Raw genomic sequence first — 21,480 nt, 5'->3', positions numbered from 1 at the left:
GACTTACTATTTTTGGAAAAACAAACTTAACCAATCAAGAAAAGAATATGCATTCTTTTTTATTTTCTTTCAAATTGGTTTGAAGTCATCACAGCGTTTAATTGAGATCTGACCAAATGACAGAAAGAGGAGAATGAAGGGACTCGACGCCGTCATATATGACCGAAGGTTGTGGAAACTCCCTTCCATTGCTAATGAAGTGTACATATCTGAATCCAGGAAGCACCGGGCACTCTTTAAACAAGCAGACAGCCAATGCACAGTGTAGTATTTTTGCAAGATCTGTAATAATTATATTTAAAGTAAGAAATACAATATTTAAATGGAGTAAACAATACGATATATTAAGATTTCAATTTAACTTATTTGGAAATACTGTGTCTAATTGATTAACTGTATCCTGTTTCTTTGCGCTCCAGGATAGAAATTTGTTTCTGTTTATTTGTAACTTATAAGTTTAGAAATGAAATGGTTGAGTGGTGGTTGTTGACAGAGATGTAACCGTTGTTTAGTTTATATCATTGAGTTGTCGGTGGGGGGTGCAGACCGGACCACAGCACCACCCTGGCAGACGGGACAGCAGAAGTGGAATCGCACAGATTGGATTTCCCCATTTTGAAACGCTTAAAATGTCAAATCTGACCTGCGACGACTTCTAGCTCTCCGGGCCGAACCTGACTGACCTTAAGTGTGACGTTTGGGAGAATGCAATGGCAACACGGTCACCTGAGCTTTCATTGATTCTCCCTGTGAGGGGAGAGACAGACGGGACGGGCTGTCCTCTGGGCTCCAGGTAGAAGATCGTACAGCGGGGGTTTCCTTCTCTAAATGTAGCTCAATATTACAGAGGGTTAGTGTCAGGAGTTCAGGACTGTATGATCATTTTTAGGGAGAGGCGGGGGGGCTGTGAGAAAAAGTGCAGGGTTACGCATTTTAGATTGCTGCTGAAGGGACGTGGTTGTTGGGAGAGTGTCCTCGACCCAGAATTATATTTTGTACATTCATTCAAAGGCTATCAGCACTAATAGAGAATGGCTGTATCTCCCTATTTTGTCGTTCGCCATAAATATTTTATTTTGAGATATTGAAGGGAGGGTATTGCAGTTTTTTTGTAAGTTAGAGGGAGGGTCCAAAGAAGATATTTATATTGAAGTGAAGGCTTTTTTTTTTAAATAGCTCCCCTCAGCACCCTGATAATTGTCATACAGTCCCCCCTTTTTAAGTCGTTAAAACCACACTGTTTTCCAGTGTGCTCCGAGAAAATCATTTTAATATAATAACTGTCAGATCCAAATCGGCTGGCCACCCTTGCCTTTCCCCCAGACGTGCATTGACGGTGGTTGTCCCCTAGAGGGCAGGGATCTTATGTCCGCAGAACAGTCTTGTGGCCACATCCCAACGCTGTTCACCAGCTTTCCTCTCCGTGTCCTCTTTCCTTGCATCCTTCTGTTTTGGTGCAGGAGCTTCCTGGAAAGGAGATGAAGGAAAGGAAGTTGCCATGACTCATCCTCCCAAGTGCTTGCAAGCCCTGCAAAATGAGAAAAACAAAAAACTGGACTAGATTGTATGTTATTATTTATGTGACTTGATTTACATAGCAGCTTTGCATGGACACGTTTGCGTCCTTCGTTGCCCTGATAACGAGGCAGGGCCAGCACTCGGGAGGAGTCTGTTTCTGTTCACGTAGGGGGTCAAACACTGAGGGACCTTTACTGATGCCACACAGGAAGTACGTGACGCTCCATGATTTAAAAAAAAACTCAAAGCACCCGACCAACCCATGAGATTCTGCTTTGTGTGTGGTCTGTATTGATGCTTGTTGTCGGCATATATTTTGATATATTTGGAAAAATACGGCGGGATATACAGTGAGAAGTCTAGATATTTTTGGAGTAGAGAAGCAACGTGTGTATCAGATTATTGTCACTTTGTCATGCTCTCTGAAAATCTCTTGGATTTTTTGGGAAGAATTATATAAACATCCCTGCTGATTTAATGTTCCATTGAAAGAATATTTATAAATTTTAAGTCCTTTGTGAAAATGTGTGTGTGGCTCTTTTATTTATTACATTTGAATCCAGTGAAACCTTCTCCTGCAGTGTTTTTCTTTTCTATGTGACATTGAGCAAAAAGGGAAGCTGCTCTCACTGCACGAGGTCAACAGGAAGTCTGTAAAGTTCCTCCAGCGTGCCACTGCTGTGCTGCACGATGTCCACAGGAGGTCGGTAGTGAGGCAGCGTGCACAGGTCAAAGTCAAACCCTCTGTGACCTTGTCATTTCTGCCATAAAGTGCATGGTCGTCTTTTTTAATTTAAACACAGCAGGAGACGGGCTTCAACCTTCTCCTGTGCCTCTCGCATGTCCTCTTCTCCGCTCATGTCCTCAGCAGAGTTATCTGTCTTCGGTCTTTATCCCAGTTCAGGCCTGAGAGCATTAGGAATGTCCAACACACACACACACACACACACACACACCACAGGTCCTTAGTGTCTGTTACACAGAGACAACCGCAGACGATTACTGTCCCATAATAATCTAACTAGCTTCACACTTTGACCTCTCAGGTGTGCCGGTCTGCTGTAAGACTATTGGCTGCTTGGTGCTGTTGTGTTTGCATTCAGAATCTGGACACATTTCACCTTAAACTGTTTTTATAAAATAAGTCACGGCTGTTTAGTCCTGAAGGGTGGAAACTCTTCATCAATGGCTGTTGGGAACACACCTCTAATAAGTAAATACATATATATCCACCCTCTGTCATTAATGATGATTTGAGTTGAGTTTTTAAGTTTGTTTTTCAAGGGTTATAAGTCGAGAGATTGATAAGCAGACAGAAAGAGAGAGAATACTTTATTAACCCTAATTGCAGTCTTATAGCAGCCAAGGAACACATGAATCACAAGGACGCTCAATGAGGATAAAATATAGAATAAAATTATCCTAGAAACTACAACTAGAACCCATACTCTAAATATAAACGGAGATAGCGTCTGGTAAAATTTCCGGTTAGTGCAAATTTGGAAATAAGAATACAGTGAATGAATGTATGCACACAGGTATGGACAGGTATTTAATATACAGGAATGTATGTTAAGGTATGTGATATACAAAGAGATTAATAGTTATATCTTAAAGAATAAGAAGAACAATTAATTCTATCACTTCTTTTCTTCCTTCAAATGTGTTTTATTTTATGCCACGTCTTAATTTCTTGTTTCCCTTACGTTTATTTCCTGTTTATACAAACAATGCTTATAATTCATTCTTCTTTTCTTTCCAAACTGGACCACATATTGTGTCCTGTGATTGCTATATTAATACTAATACACTTTTAGATAATGTACTTGTAATTCTGTGATGTTCAGCAGTACAAAGACGTATAAAGAGACGGTCTGTCTCTCTCTGTTCACACAGAGAAATGACTACAGACTAAACAGGAAGTATGACTGGGCGAGAAGACAAAAGAAATGTAGGGAATGAAGAGAAGTGAGAAAGGTGAAACCCTGCTTCTATTTTTAATAAAGTTAACATGACCCATTGACATTCGATCCTTGCCAACAATGCTTTACTTTATCTTTTAATAGACTGTAACATCTGGAAGAAGAAATCTAGGGCAAAGCATTTTTTTTTTTTTTTTACATTCTTGGGGACGGAGGACTTCCTGTATGTGGCCAGGAAGCTTTCACAGATCAGCAAAGAGAAGCATCTGCTGGACAAAAACAAAATCTATCCAGCGACTGCAAAATAGACAGAAAGTCAGCTTACACCGGGGGGGGAGACCCTGAGACCATCGCCTAACTGGCTTTTCATCTGCTCCTGTTGTCTTTCTCGGTTGGTCTAATTACCACGTCCGGCTTATTGTCCTCTTGATGACTGTAATTAATCAAGTTCTGCTCCCTAATCTCAGAATCCCATCATCCTTACAGTGCACCAGGGCCGGCCACACCGGATGGCAGCCTGATGTAAGCTGTTTTTGGGAGCCTAATTGTGCGCTTGCCTGCAACTTTGCGTGCAACAGCAAATTGCATGGTCCCACCCTGCTGTGTGTGTGTGTGTGTGTGTTTTCTCAGCACACAGGTCTTTTATTGTTCCTCATTGTTTCCTCATAGAAACGGTAGCTGTGTGTTTGCAGACAGGAGAGTTGTGGTGTTCCAGTAAGTTATTTTTGGGGTCTTTTATGTGAAGATGTTTCCCCCGTGTGAGGCCTCCCTGACCCCTGTCTGCACTCTCACGCTCACATACTCTCCCATATAGTCTTGTCCTCCCCCCTGAGCTTCAGATGGTTTACCAGGTCCTTAATCTGTAGTCTGAGTGACATCACCCTCTCCCTGCACCCTGCACACACTCCTCCCAGGACAGCGGGAGAGGGGGGGGGAGGAGTGGTGGTGGCGGCCACTGGTGGTTTAGAGAAGGTGAATTAGCCCGGCAGTGAAGCGTAATAAGAGAATTAGCAGGAGCACGAAGGATCACTCCGACACACTCCGTCAGGGCCATGGCAGCGGGCATGGAGGAGGGAGACGCACACACAGAGGAGCTGGTGGACCAGGGCCTGGGGATGGAGGAGACGGCCCACGGCCTGCTGAGGAGGCCCTCGCTGAAGGAGAGCTACCACAGCGACTCCCTGCTGGCGCCCGACACTGACTTCATGACAGGTAGCTGATGGGCCAGTTTCATGTAAATGACCCACCCCCCACCCCCACCCAAAAAAAAAGAAAAGTTCTCCTTTAGCTCTCGTGGTGCGTAGCTATGCAGACAGTTTCAACTCCACCCCCAACACAATGGAGATGAATGCAGACCGGTTTGATTTTGTTTGTTCTCACTAGATGTTTATCTTACGGCCTGCACAAATAAAACCCAGACTAACTGCTGTGTACTATGAGGAGCAAGTGATCAAACAGAGCTGAGGGGTTCTGTATGAATGAAGTGCATCTTTACCTGTAATCGACAAAAAGACAAGTATAAACTTCCTGCAATCCACCACAACACGGGTTTCCTTTCCTGTGTGAGTTTGCACAGGTTTGAAACAGATTTCTGCTTTTAATTTGCGACCAGAAAACAACTATGATTGACTACACATTCACAACTTGTTGGATAACCTCATGAAAAGCCAAATTTCGTAAATTTCCTCTTGTCTTCTATGACGTTGCCGCTGCAGACTTTTACTTAATTAACCTGTACAAATCTTTTAAACAAGCGAGTTAAACTTCACACACAAGTTTCGCATACCTGTCCGATGCATCACGCAGTCAAACTGTGGGTGTTGTGGAATGCGCCTCAGCTGAGGAGATTGAGTGAAAAGCCTCGTCCCCTCAGGGACATTAGCATCGGTGGACTAATATGAGAAGGATTGCCTGTGTGTGTCAGCATGCAGGGTGCTGCTGATATGAGCAGACAGATGCTGTTCCTTCATTCAAGAAACACCATCTGCGAGCAGAGATTAAAACACTCTGCTGCGTCTCTATGCCTTCATGCATTTTCATTTTGCTAACATGTATTACAGGCGTATTAATTGTGAAACTGTTAGCGCTCTTCTGGCTGTGTTCACACGGGTGAATGTGTGTGTGTGTGTGTGTGAGTCAGAGGTGCAGAGATAGACTTAATGTTTGTTTAAATTTGCATGAAAGGCGTCCAGGGAGGCTGCCTGTTCTTTGTGTAGCTGAGTAAGTGCAGAGATTGAGCTTTGGGCTGCTAATTCCCTTTTACAGCGCTGGGATTATGTGCTATTCTAATCCCAATCCCATATGGGGTGTGTGGAGGTGGCACGAGGATGTTGTCACGGCCGGGACAAGAGGACGAACAGAAAATCACAGGCCTACACAGGGTCACAACTCTCCACGAGAGGCGGATTACTGCAGGACGCATGCTCCGGCGATTATACTGGAAGTGTTCGCCCACAGCAGATCATCTCTGTCAGGAGGAAAATCTCTGATATCCTTCCCAAGAACTGAGATTTATATTGTGTAACATGCATCTACAGCAGGTTGGCAGTCTGAGGCTTCATAGACACTAAACTAAGAACTTTACAAGCATCACAGCATCATTTCAACTGATTTGAAACCGGATTTTATCGAACTATTAATTATATGAACACAGATTCAATAGTGGATTTCACTGTTTATGTCTGTTACTTAGAGGAACGGTGTGACGCATTTAGGGGCCTCTATTGACAGAAATGGAATACCCTATTAATACGTTTTCTTTAGTGTATAATAACCTTAAAAAAAAAGAATTGTAGTGTTTTCGTTACCTTAGAATGACTTGTTTCTACATACGTAGCCGGTCGTCATGTTCCTACAGTAGCCCAGAACGGACAAAACAAACACTGGCCATTCGTGTTTTTCACGTCGGCCACCGTAGTTCTCCGACACACAAGGAGTTTCAGATAGTTGCAATCTGCAAACTCACCACTGGATGACACCAACTCCCACGCGCTGCACCTTTAAGCTGTCGCACTGATATAACTCGGAGTGGTCGGGGCTGGACGTTGCAATTATTCATTACTTTTTTACAGCAGACATTTTGACAAAGCCGGGTAAACACAGGTGTAGTTGATCTAATTGATGATGTCCCAATCATTCTAGTGAGCCAGCATGCACAATACCAGGGCCGTGATTAATGTTATTGATTCCACCTGTGGTTGAACTGAAACGACTGAATAGAGCCGATGTCGACCATTACTTTAATTAATTTTTTCAGCCATTTGTCTTTTCACAACAGTTTATCCATTACTTTTAAGTAAACTATCTCTGATAGTCGATCTGCTGGTAAATAGTACGTCATTGTATAACTGATTCCTTGGTGTTCACTCTGAAACTAAAGCATTGTTTTTAGCCTGGGACCTCTGTAACTCCCTTAGATGAACGAGATTGTTTACTATCGGGGCCACACAGGTTTATTACTGCTGTTGCCTCTCTGTGTCTCCATCTCTCATAGTGGACGTGGGGCTTATGTGTGGGGGGCGGTGTCACAGAGGCTCAGTCTGAGGGATTATCATTGTAGTCTGCACACCCACACACACACATGCACATGCACAGACAATTTAGGCTGAATTGGACGACTGCTGAGTTTTTAAGCATCATCAACCCCACCCCCCACCTTTATATAAGCACACACCCTGAGCAAAAGAGCTTTAAACGTCATACTCATCAAGCGACCACCAAGGGGACCGCGAGAGGATCACAACACACCGTAGACACTGTTACACTGCTCGGATGCTGACAAACACCGGACCGGCTGTGGAGCAACAGAGATGAGTTCTTAGTGGACACCAGCCAGTGGATCGGAATCAGATGGAGGGAGAGCCGGCCTGTCTGACTGGAGCCGGAGGAGGAAAGAGGAGCGAGAGGCTGTGCTCGCGAGAGGAGAGGAAGAGGAGGAAGACGTCTGGTGTGGTGGAGGAGGGCCCAACCGGCCAGGAGAGGCCCCCTGACCGTTCATCAGAGTCCAGTGTCTCCCACGGTATCCGCCTCTGAACTATTGTTACAGCGTTAACATACCAAGTAGAGACTGACTGAAAGAGAAGTTGAAAGTGTGTTTTCGATGTGCTCTCTGCTACCTTTGTTTACACGCTGCTGTGCTGTGTGGATGATCTGTCGTGCCCAGCTGTGCTGCGACCTCATTAGCTTGATTTTTCCCACATAAGCATAAAGAGGGGATGATTAAGAGCTTATTGCGTCATTGATTGTGTTTACATGTCCGTGCCAAGAGAGATGAGCCTTAAAGGAGCATTTATGCTAGAATTACATAAGTGAATGATGCAGATAATTCTTTGGCTTCAAGTTTTGGCTAAAAGTGTGGACGTGGAAGTACTTTTGCTATGTTTTTATGTCTTCACCAGTACTTCTCTTAGTGGACTGGAGGATTGTTTTTATTCGTTCTCAAGATTTCATCTTAAAAAAAACGGTTGTATGGTTGTAGTATGAGTCAATACTCATTGTTTTCTTGGCACCTTTCTCTGTGTGTGTGGTTGTATTTGTCGGTTAACAAATCTCACTGACTGTTGCTCTGGGAGTCGTTTATGAAAAACAACAGACATGGTTCTGAGTCTTGCACATGTTCAATGGATGCATCGGATTTCCTCTGCTCATTTTAATGGAGTTTAAGCATCTCATCAGTTATATAATGTTGGTCAAAAGCATAGAAAATGAACAACATAATCTGTTTCCTGGCATAAACCCTGTCCCTATCCATCTATCTATCAGATGACCGCAGCTCTGCGGCCAGCGGCCTGGACGTGGGTGACCGGCTGGACGTGGGCGACCGGCTGACCTACCTGGAGCAGAGGATGCAGATGCAGGAAGATGAAATCCAGCTGTTGAAGATGGCTCTGGCTGACGTCCTCAAGAGGCTCAACATCTCTGAGGAGCACCAGGCGGCTACAGCCAGTAATAGCAGGAGATCATCGGGCGCTAAAGGTGAGTGAGGATTATTTCTGTTATCCACGTGTCGGTCTGAACAGCTCTCGTCACGTAGACCTGTACTGTAAGAGTGTGTGTGTGTGTGTGTGTCCCCACAGCCAGGCCGGTGTCTCTCGCTCTGCCCTCCAGACCGCCCATGCTGACCTCCAGCCTCGCCTCCCTGAAGAAGAGCTCCACGCTGCCCTCCAGCGCCACAGCAAGGAACTACAGTCCAACACCGGCGCTCAGGTAAAACACTGCTGCTGCTGCTGCTGCTGCTGCTGGTCAGTCTGCAGACTGGACATGATCCCATGAGACAGTCTAAGACCCACATATATACATATACAAGATTGATTTAGGTACATATGTACAAAATATTTGTAGCCAACAGTAAAACAAAAGTTCCACATTTGTAATAAACACAAAAAACAGTGGCGTTCCTTTCATCTCACAGTGGGCCGACACACAGCGTATGATGGAACACAGCAGCTCACAATGAGGCTTCGGCCTGATATCGCGAGCTTCAGTTCTCATTATCTAATGTGCAAAAGCAATCAGCAGATGCCCTCCGTTGTCCAAGAAACACCACATGATTTATTCCAAACGCTCGCCTTTATTTCAAAGCAATGAAGCAGCAAACCATTCTCTGCTCTTCCTCTCTATCACCTTTCAAACGACGCTGCCGTGAGATATTAGTCAGAGAGCATGATGGGTCTCTCTCTGCGGGGCCGTAATGGGCCGCTGCCGTATCTGGAGTATGTTGATGTAATTGCACAGAGAGAGGTAACTCTCCATTCACTTAAGGCTGTCCGTTCAGTATGAAGTGAGAAGCATCGTCGTCATCATCATCATTGTCATTATCACCGTCATCGTTGCCAGCAGTGGGTTTTCTCTCCACACTCATCTCTTAATGTCCACTTGTTTTTCTCCTCATGTCTCATGTTCTCATCTGTCAATGGTCTGTTTTCATTCATTTTTTTTCTCTAAAATATATTCAGAAACCCACTGACTTCCATGTCTGCAGGCATTTCAGTTTACAGAAATATTATTCCAAGGAAATGTGTTCAAATTGATTCGTGAGACGTTCACGTTTCACCATCTGACATGTTGCATCTGTTTAAATACAAAGTCGCCAAAAGTGTGATGTAGAACTGTTGCACACAGAACATGTGCTGTGAGGAACTGAGTGGAAAATGATTTATATCAATGTGCTTCCCAGCTGCATCAGGCTCAATAACTACTTCCCCCCCTTACTGTGATATTCCTGTCAAGTAGCTTCAAATTAAAGTCACAGTGAGGAACTTTACTGGTTATGGAACAGTCTCAATTGAATACTGACGTCTCTGTATGACCTACGTAAGTAGACGAGACCATAAACGAGATGATTTGCTATTTATATATATATAGTTATTCTTAACGCTCGTATTCCGTAGTAGCTTTAATAATACATAATCATTTTAATTTCATCAGCAACTGAATATATGTTGCTAATCATTTTAATTTAATGTTAATACTTAAAGATTAAGATGTATTTAATAAATAAAATAAAATACGATTGGATTTATTGCGGTGAAATATTTAGCAAATCTAAATTTAGCAAAAAGGAAAATGTAAAATGGTCCGTGACCTCACGGCGCTTGTTTTATTTCCCTTCCAGTGGTGTGAGGAGCCCATCCGGTAGTGTGAAGGACAGTCCATGCAAGACCACTAAGCGACCCACCTCTGCAGCCTCCTGCAGGAAGCCTCCGGAAAGGTGAGAAGACAAAAGCCTGTTCAGTTATCCCTGTGTCTCTCTTTATATATTTGACATTGTTTTTCCACGTACACTTCTTGCAAGCCAGGGTATATTTACATTTCCACTGATTTTGAGGTGACCCAGTTACTATGGTCTTAAAAACACCTCAGACCACAGAGAAGCATTACATTCTCAAAGCCAGTAGAAAGGATGTTTAACTGTTTAGTCAACCTGAAACTGATCTCTCTCACTCTGTGTCGCTGTGTGTCTTACTCTGTTTCTCCCTCTCTCTCGTGTCCTCTTCTGTCCTCTCTCTCTCTCTCTCTCGCTCTCTCTCTCTCTCTCTCTCATTTTAACAGCAGCAAGTCCAAGGAGGCTGCCGTTAGTGTAGGTAAGTGAGCACTCTCTCTGCTTCCCGGCAGTTGTCTTTTTTTTCCAGTCTGTATCTGGCAGCGTTCAGTTCATAAGAATGTGAAACAGCTGCTGAGTAAGCCTCTTGAAAAAAAAAAAGAGAGAGAGAGATAAGTGATTTAGCAAAAGACTGACATGATGGTGGTATTGTTTGTTGCATGTTAGTGACCGCTCTGTTTGTGTGTTGTTTCTCTGCAGGGACGAGACAGGTGACACACTGCAAAGGTAGGATTGATACTGAACAATATCGAGAGAAGTTGAGAGCATTTTGTATGAGCTGTTGTTTTATCTTCAATTTCTTTTGTCACATCTCACCATGACGTGTGTGCCTTCCCTCACCCCTTTGCACCCTTATTTTTTTGACCCCACCTCTTCCTGTAAAATCCGCCCCACCTGACCTCCGACCTCCGTTCTAACCCTTTCCTTCCCCGTCTGTCTTTTTCACTCGCCCTCCTCACCTCATTTCACCACTTCACTTAGTGACTATGCAGATCTATCTGAGCCCCCTCACAAGAAAGACTGGATCTTCTGAGGCCGCCAAATCCGGGTCCACGGTGCCTGCGAACGGCGGGCCCCCGGCCGGGCCTAACCGCCCTCAGGCGAAGGGCGGCGGCAAGCCAGAGGCCAAGAAGACGACCCCGTCCTACACCTTGAACCTGCAGAAAACCACGACCAGCCAGAGCGCACCGCAGGACACGTCCAGCTACAAGAACCCCCTCAAATCGCCCAGCCAGTACTTTCAGATTTGCTACTGAGGCGGAGATAGATTTGGTACAAAATGTGTCCCTGTTATCAAGTTTACTGACCAAAACAAATTACTAAAAGCCTCAGTCAACCACTCAAACAGAAACTGCGAATAATGACTCTCTTCCAATGTTGAAAAAAACAAGAAATTGTTTTTTTAAATTGGTAGCAGTGCATTTCCTTAAATTGCAGTAATGGCATGATTTCCCTCTGTTGTGCATCCTGATTTTTTTGCTTTTTTTTTGTTATGTGTGACATTAGCTTTTTGAAACACTAACAAGAACTGTCGATGCAGTATTTTATGGCATGATTATACATTTCAAGGGTAGTGCAGTACGAAAGCTTTAATGCATCTTTAGCCTCCTCTGAATCCTCAGTAGTCTTAGATCCATTTCTCACAGGATGCTAGTACCTGTTTCACTGAAAGACTGTTTACTGTAAACGCTCTCTCTCTCTCTCTCTCTCTCTCTCTCTCTCTCTCTCTCTGTTGAAGTTCGTAAGGCGAGGATGTGTAGTTGTCTTTGAGCACCGACTGTGTTTGATGTCATTGAGTGTGCTGTGATGTTTTTAGCTGTTTTTAGTTGATGTTCCACTTTAAGCGTAACTAACATACAGTGTGTACCAGAATCATTCTAGTTCAGGACGAACAATAAAAAAAACCTGTGATCACTAAGGCGATGACGTTCCCTTGTATTAGTGTGTGAGTGTGTGCAGGGTTGGGGTTGTGAGTGGCTGCTGCCTAATTGACCCGACTGTCTGGAGAGTACTTTATATCCCAGCAGGGATCCTGTTACACTATGTGCAGCACTTTCCTGTCATGGTTTAGTTCAATCAGCCACTTGGAGAGCAAGAAAAGTGCAGTCACCTCAATCGGACGTTGAAGTCGTTCTCTGATGACGGGAAACGGTCTTTCACAAAGTCACTGCGGGGGAATAAATGGCCACTGAACATTTTTGATGAGCAGGAAATTGCTGAAAATCACACGCCGTGACCTTTACAGTTGCGTAAACAGTTTGAGCTGTGCCTTGCGCAACGTTTTTTCCACTCCCACTGCAAAAACAGTTTGGGCCATCACTTAATAATAAGATTTCCCTAATCCAAAATAATTCTTTGAGTGATTTTGTTTTGCTAAAAGATGCGACTCGTCTGCTCCTCTCTTCTGTAAACGTTTCCATTTTCAATGTGAACATATACCAGACTTGTGTTTGTGTAAACATCCTGTAAACCCAACTCATTACTTTTTTCCAGTCTTCCTCAGACGATCACTCATATTCCACATAAGGACTTTTATCTTCCATATTGTTGGACTTCCCTTAAAAACAACCTCCATCACGACAATCAACATCTACATTATTGTTATTCAAAAACATCTGAAAAGGACCTCAATTAACAGAGTATGGTAACACTGCATGGATTTTATTTTAATGTATCTCAACTCAAAACTTAAACTTCTATGAAATTTGTACATTTCATAAAGTCGTGTCAGCGCCCTCCTGTGGAGATAAAGACCTGAACAGGGTCATCAGAGTAACATATTGCGGATATTAAAGTTGCACCATTAAAATAAAAGTGAATGCAAAACACAAGCTATTGTTTTCATGATCACTCAGCCAACATGTGGCCGGTCTCACCTAAAAGTCTTCACCAAACCACAGTGGAAACTCGTGTGCTCCTTAGAAGCTATAGGAGGACCTCTGCTGGTGAGACAGCAGATTGATTGTAGTCAAAGCCTGCATTACCTTTAATTAAAGGGTGCCGTGGGATATTTAACAGCTGTATTTATTATTAAAATCTAAAGAGAGAAACATACATTTAAATATCTCTTGTTTGCACGTGGTTCAGTCTTGTGCAAGTGTGCAAACTCCATGTGTGAGAAAAACACACGGATGGCAGTATGATGTAATCCACAGGAAGTGGTCTGCAGGATATTTAGGTGTGATGTGGTGTTTTTTGTTGCACATAGTAGAACAAAACAAAAATAGAATGACACCTTAAAATGTACATCCTGAACAGCCAACAACCTTCTCTCTTCTCTTGACGATAACGCTCACTCACTGCCGTCCAGATGTACAATGTGGCTTCAATCTTTAAAGTTCTTAATGCAAATACACAGACACATCTGTGGCTGCATCATTTCAAACACACAGCACTAATGTAACAATAACAAATAGTCTTTAAGGAAGCCTCAGATGAACTCAGATCCTCGGTGGGGATTGAACGGAGCCCGTCTGTCCTCCATGAGAGGAGGAGGCAGCAGCTGCTGTTGCAGACAGAGACAGATGTTAGCTGGTCGACAGGTGTGTGTGTGTGCTACATACACTCTGCCTCTCTGTCCTTTTGTATACAGTATCACACTCTGTCTGTTTTACACATGAAATACTGTACACCTCTGTACAGCAGCATGTAGTACAGCTTAAAGGGACAGTTCACCCCAAAACCTGTTGTGCTATTATATCATTCTAGGTTGTTTTGTTGTAGAGATGTCTGCCTTCTCTGGATGTGGCACTCGGCGTGTGGTGCTCAAAGCCGCAGACCTTGTCGTGAGCAGTTTTAATGGAGGAACTGATGGTTGAAAGAAAATAGATCCTACATGAAACTGCTCACATCAAGGTCTTTGGATTATCTCGAGTAACCGGGTCATGATTCCTGGAAGGAGACACTGCTGTTGAGGTTTTCAGATGTGTTGTTTGGTCGATAACTCAAACACTTGGCAACTCACACAAAATACAATCTAGATAGATAAATAACACTACAGGTAAGATACCCTTTAAGATACCAGTAAGAGAGTTCAGAATTATACTCTTGATATAGTTAAACTCAATGAATTCACATGTCATGAAAGGAAAATATTCACTGAAGTGTTCAAGTTGTTATATCAGATGAAAGGAAATAGCACACACACACACACATACACACACACACACACACACAAACAAACTAAAACTGTCTCTGTAGGGTCTTAAAGGCTTAAAGTATTTGTGGTATTTTAATCTAATATTCCTGTGAAGCCATTAATTGTTTTGCAGTAGAATATAAAATAATATAAAAATAATTTTACAACAGTATGAGTGATATTTTTCTGTGGACAAACATTATTTTTATTTTTTTAAATCATTTTGACGAGACACGACGATGTGCGTTCGTTTTTCATACCTGCCTGCACGGTAGCTGCACGACCAGACCGAGGGCGCCACCGTGCAGCAAAACCAACCGAGACGTGAATATTTGAGCAGCCTGCTCTCTCCCTCTCCCCGTGCAGCCTCCCAGTGGTCGAAGGGAGGAAAAGATGGCACCTCAGAAGCCGCTGTCAGCCACTCCGCCCGGCTTCTCGTCCTGCGGACAGCGGCGTGCTTCCCTCTGAAATGGCCTCGACCGAACCGCCAGCCGCCTGACACGACACCGGAGAATATTTATTTTTTAATTTTTTTAAAGACAGACCTGAAAACTGTGGCCAATCCGTGTAGCATTATCCACACCCTGTCGCCTTTTCCCACCCTCAACATCTGCACACCGAGCCGGCTTCGCTGGCAGCATCGCTGTTCTGATTAAAACACCCAGAGGTGCTGCTGCTGCTGCTGGACCGGGGTTTTTATTTTTATTTTTTACTGGAACTCAAGGAAACACCTTATTCATCTCCTTCAAACGGGACAGGAGCGGAAGATGAGGTAAGCAGAAGCACGTTTTGCTGCACATTAAAGCGCAGATTCCACTTGCGCATTATTATGGGATATTAAAGGATATGGCGAGATACGACCAAAAACATCCCATTAAAGAGCACAGTGTTGGTTTTTATTGGCGCAGTTTCGTTCAGAAGGCCCGTGATGTGCATGTCACCGCAGCGCGAAAAGGTGTATATCTCGAGGGGGGCCACGCGCTACTGACCGGCAGGTCACCTGTTGGCCGACAGAAGGTGCACCTTTAAAGAGGTGCGGCTGCTCTCAGATCAGCACATTGAGACACAGTGTTTGATGTATCCGGCTAACATCTTCTGACTCCAGCTCGCTCTGTGATGTGTCACGTGGAAGGTTGTCTGCGGGGGTGGGGGTGGTGGTGGGGGGGGGGGGTGTTGTCATGGAAACCAGACTACACGTGCAGGAATTGTTCTTCTTCTTAGTTGCGACACATAATCCGAGCGACAAAGCGACCACATGTGTTAAATCTTATTTTTTTTAAGCACACCCTATGCACGGTGAAGCCCACACACCTTCCCGGCTGGGAGCCAATCAGCTGAGAGTATTCACTTACGGCATCCAGACACACAAGCTGTCATCAGCGACGCAAAGCCCTGGTTTTACTGGCTGACTGCAGGGAGCCAATCGGGTGAAACGTTACTGGAAGGGGCCCAGCCGGGCAGCCAATCAGCGGCGAGCCTGCTCGGCTCCACGGTCGTGGGCGGGGCACCGGCGGTTGGCACAGGTTCACCGTGAACAGGAGGAATCCGAAGCTGGCACTAATTACTGTTGGCTCTGAAATCTGTGAATGAGTGTTTGTCCCAAGGTCAGAGTGGGATTTTGTGGACATGGTATTTTAGTGTCTCTTTTAACAAGCTCTCCCTCAAACCCTCGTTGCTTTTCTCTGTGCTGCTGCTCTCCCCGGCTCTGTCCTAACATGCACTTAAATGGCCTGACATGTGCCTTTGAGCAAGGCTCTTTATCCTCAGGTACGCTGGTACTGCAGCCTGCTGTGTGGACGCTGGTAAACTAGCCAGATGACTTACTTCATACTACATACTTAGTTGTTGCCATTTAGTATACAAGAAATGATTTTGCATCAACAGAAAATGATAAAAGACATTAATAATAAAACTTCAAATGTCACGTATCCATTAGCAGTATGTGCTAAAAGTAAAAAGTATGCAATTTTAAAAGCAGTTTGCCTTTTCTAGTATCCTTAAATGAGTCATTTCTGCTTCGACCTAGCATGTATTGAACATTGCCAGGTTTTGTTTCAGCAGTGGAGGTTTTGTTTGATGTAAAGCACCCTGACAAGCTGTCTGCGGATACACTTATTAGGTTTTCTCTGACAGCCACATTGATGCTCAGCTGTGATTTGGTTCGAGTGATTCTGTGCTTTACAGAGGTGCTCTGTAGGTGGCAACATAGACTGTGACTGAACGCGACAAGCCAGTGCTTCATACAGTTTGCATGTGAGTGTCTCTCTGCCTGTGTCCCGTTTATATCTTCCTCCGTCCGTTTGCACTTGTGACTTGAAAAATATACACTGTGTCTGTTGATTGAGAGTGTGACGGTGTTTGTTATGCACACCAGTTAAGCTGGTTGTGTGTGTGTGTGTGTGTGTGTGTGTGTGTGTCTTTCTGTGCCACTATAGTATGTTTGTAGGGCACAAACAGTTGTTTAGTGCTTCGATCTAATGAGCATCGATCTCAGTGAGCTGCAGCTCAAACATGCATTAGTCAAGGTCAGATAGACGGAAGCATCAAAGCAAACTGCAGAAAGTTGCTTTTAAGTTCTGGCAGTAATTCATTGTAGTTGCATTATAGATAGTTAATTGTCTTTCAATGGAATCGTGATGAAATCGTACATCAGGATATATAAAATATATGACTGATAATAACGAGCACATACTAACTAAAATGTATCAGAAAATCTGATTATTTTGCACTCAAGTTTTTAATTAAATGAGAAAATACTCAGTAATTTTTTGTATTTAATATACACAAGAGTATACAAAACCATGTGGTTATTTCATATAGACTATTTATTTATTGAATCACCAGAAAACATGCTTTACCATGATATACATTGTTATCAAGATATGAAATAACTTACATCGCTAAGCACTACGTCATGTGTTTTTAAAGGACACACGTCATTGCCAGGCTTTAGATTTAATATCCTGACATCATAGAAAGTCCCGTCTGGGTAGTTTGCTTTTGCTTTTAAATACATTTTTCATATATCATCTTACATCAACGTTTGAAAATCAAACAAGGTTCATGCTTGATGAATCTGTACATCTAATCCTGTCTTGGCTTTTCCTAATTCAATTACTGAGGGAGTCAAAAGCTTGAAACCAACACAGCCACATAGTATCTGTTTCTCATTCGTCAAGATTAGACGTAAGAGGTTCAATTATCTCCAGCTGTGGAGAGGTTCAAGGTGCTGCAGGTTTCTGGGCGGAAAAGAAAAGCCGGGGTTTGGTGATTCTAGTCTCTGTGGAGCCTGAATGTCTGATTCCTTTTATCTTTGCAGTGTCCTGCTCCGTCTCTCCCACTTAGACTGTAGAGACAGTAGCCTCTTCTCTGCGTTAGTCTGACACAACATCATTAATCACAGCCACTGGCATGTCTGTAGACTTTGACTGATCGATCATTTAAGTCTTGTATCAAGCTGCTTTTATAGTTTTCACATTTGATATTTGGGGTTTGAAGCCCCACTGCTCATACTGAATTGGAGATGTTTGTACTGTAATGAGTAGGAACTCCCAACTGGTAATGAAACAGTCTCAATTGAATACTGATCCCTCTTTATGGCCGACATAAGTAAATGAGAATAACAGTGGAAAGATTGGCTATTTCTATAGGGAAATGAAAGTTCCTTGTAGTAACTTTAACTGTCATCTTATGCAAATGACCAGAGATGTGATGTGCTGCAGATGATTGCACATACTAGGTCACCACTTTGGCTAAGTTCTACTGAGATGAATTCTTGTTTGGCTGTGTTCTGTAGCTACAGATGAGTGCCTGGTCCGTTCACTTGTGACTGATCATAAAGTGTGACAGCGGGATTGATGTGCGGCCCGTGGTGGCCTCTCACCATCGCCACCACTTCCATTTGCGTGGAATCGGAGCGTTTCATTATGCTCTGAAAGTGAAGTGTGGGCTTTTATCGATCCGGCATCGCCACTGCTGCCCCGACGCGTATTGACAAGGCGCGGTCGGTGGTCTGCGTGTGACCCACATGAATACCAACATTAATAGTTCACGTGTGCCGAATTATTGAAGGACAAGAGCGACCGCATAGAAGTGAGAGGGAATGCATCAATTCTTATTGCACTGTAGGTGAGCTTTTTTGAGGAACATGCTTCAAAGAGGAGGAGCCACAACACACCCACACTGTAAACTAATATTGTGTGCATCTGGTGCCTGCCCTGAAATAAATCAAAATATCTCGGTTTATGGTGTTGCCTTTAATGTCCCCCAGCCGTACCAGAGAGCCATGACTATCAGAGGAGGTCAGATTTCTCTCTCGGTGCACAGCTGCGTGCTTTGAAGTCGCACAGGTGTGCATTCTTTTGACATTTTCTTCCAGAGATGTTGGACATTCTGACATATTTTCAAGGCTGATGCAGTCGTCTAATGTCTCCCTCAACATGGTAACATGTTGATGATCCTAAAAATAGGTTTAACATCAGTGTTCATAAAACACCACCTGGTGAATAGTTTCAGCTGCTGTGTATAAATATTTTTATATGAGCAATGGATCAAATGAGCCCACAGATGATTATCACCCTGCAGCTTTTTGTTGTTGTTTTGTTAGCAGCAGCAGCTAAAGAGACAGATAGTTCCCTGCTAAAGGAGAGTGAATATAATATAATAAAGAGAGTTGATATTGGACTAACATTCATCAGCTGGTCACAAACATTATGAATGCTAATGTTGCTGTTTATCTGCTGGATGTGTAGATTATCTATCTATAAGTTAATGTAAGTTAATTAACAAGGAGATTTCTATTTTGACAAATATTGTCTTCCGCTATCAATTATTGTTCATCATTTTGATGGGTTAGCAGTTACAATTAACTCCAGCAACACTTTTATTATAAAGAACAACTTTAATATTCTATATTCTACCAGCGTTTTGGAAGGTGAAGTTGTGCCAGAAACAACTCACTCTGCTTTTAAAGTTACAATTTATCAGAAGTAAAGCTTTTAGACTTCACTTATAGATACTATAGTTTATATGTACCCTAAAAAATACAAATATATACTACAGTAACGGTAAATATGTTTAGAAAGAAAATTAATGTGATACAAATTGTGGATTTATGCACATAATGACGATTTCCAATCCAGCTATTTGAGTCAGTATCGGCCCTGACATCGGTGCGTCTCTAATAACTGCTCAACTTCCAGTGACGGTGATTTGTTTCTCAAAATCTGCCCACGGCATGAAGACAATATTTGGTTGTGTTGAGGCAATTCAAAGCACTTGGTTATGGTTATGGAAAGACCGTGGTGTTGCTTAAACACTGTAAAAAAATGACTTTGTGCAGAACAAGAACGTATACTTTGTGCAATGGAAAGTCCACTGAACATAATCCAGGGAAGAGTCAGGTTTACATGTTGTAGTATTTAAGATTAGTGTTGTTTCTTTCTACCAAAAGCAGAAATGTGATGCTTTTATTTGCTGTCATCAACTTCTCGTTCATTTTGCTCCATTTTAAGACAATTTCTATGAAAAATATTCACTTAATGTGGCAAAAATCAGACATCTGTGACGCTAGAACAGCCGCTTGTTGTTCAGTGTCTCTGCCTGCATGAGGAACATTAATGGTTGAGGATATATTAGCATATCACAGAAGCTGTAGTTTACAGCTTCCACCACAACGCCGGTGCACAAAGCTGCAGCCACATCACATGTGTGCGCAATAACGCTCCACATTTGTCTTAATGCAGTCGGACAAACACGACACAAAATGGAGAGGGATGTTGCACACATCCAGTGTCAGGTGCGAGGTCACGTGTCCCGTCTCTGTTGGGAATCTTTGTAATAACACAGTGCATTCTGGGTGACAGCAGTGCGGCGCGTGAGTCATCATTATGCACACGGAGGCGTCACAAGGCAGAGCGCTGAAGCTGATCTCCACAGACGTGTGCTTGTGTGTGTTTAAGAGAGAGAGAGAGAGAGGTAATCAAATCTTTGTGAATGAGAGGGAAATCACTCCCTCCTCCTCTCCCCCGCTCTGTCTCCCTTCCCCCCCTCCCCCTCTGGATCTCCTCTGCCAGCTCCCATCGGCGTGTGCCGTAATTAAAACGATTGGCTGATGTGAGGCAGACGCATTCTTTGCAGCTGAAATCCGACCCGCGGGCCGGTTGAGGATGAGCTAGTGTGAGTTAACAGTCGGAGATCTCTGACCTCCTCCTCCGTCACACCTCTCACACTCATTTAATCCCTTTCCTTTCTCCACCTCGTCCCACCTTGTATGGCGTGACTGCATACAGGTGGACTGTGGGCGTTTTTGTGGGGGATGACGGGACTGAGAAGTCAGATTGGATTATGCGGGGCGTGTGGCTGGGTCGCTGTGCGGCATGCATTTGGGCGGCGCCACATTTCGTTTGTTGTTTTGACTCCAGCACGGTGGATTAGAAATGAAACGACGGCAGTGAGGTCAAAGGGCTTGCACTCAGCTTTAATTCGAGGGTGTTCACGTCTATGTTGGCGGAACTGTGCAGGAATATGTTGCCACTTTTAGTCCCCCCCAAATTTTAGGGACGCTCAAGTGTTTCCGATGGGGTTCATCGACATTCAGTGAACTAATTAAAGCATTTGTTGTTTGTTGTTGTCTCTCAATCATCACCATCATGAGGCTGAACATTTTGAACAAATCAATCAGAGAAGATGTCCAAAAAAGTGTTCAAATGCAATGTACAAAAGTAATTAAATGTCCGGTAGAGTTCTTGACATATGAGACAAAGGTCAAGCTGCAGCAGAGTGAAGGAAAGAGGAACATTCAAGAGGAAAAGGTGACCAGCTCAGGACCCAAGAACCAAACACCCCCTCATCTGTCAAACCGTGGTTACACATCCTCACACATTTGATCACTTTTTCCTGTAGTTTCTCATCAGCAGCAGCATTTTTCTCGCCATCTTTGCGTCGTACACTTTAACTCCTTTCCATCACAAAGCTCCATCACATTTCTGTCCTCTCCTCCTTCCCTGCTTCACTCACTCACTCACTCACTCACTCCGTCATGCTTCGTGCTTGCCGTGGTGACGTAGGCGCGAGGTGTTCCCGCTGGAAAATGACATCATAATGGCTTTCGCGTTGATAGCAAAGGCGTCGCAAGTTATTAAGCGCTTGGTCTCTTGACTCTGAATTTTCCCATCTGTGCGTCAGCTGCGTGCTCACTGAGCTTTACAGACATAATAAAAGCATAATTAACATGTCTGAGGATTTGACAAAGATGGCCAATTTGTTTTTTAGATGCTTTAGAAACTGGAGATCTTAAAAAT

Source organism: Pholis gunnellus, assembly GCF_910591455.1.
Source record: "Pholis gunnellus genome assembly, chromosome: 19".
Taxonomy (NCBI): domain Eukaryota; kingdom Metazoa; phylum Chordata; class Actinopteri; order Perciformes; family Pholidae; genus Pholis; species Pholis gunnellus.
This window is presented reverse-complemented; position numbering follows the sequence as displayed.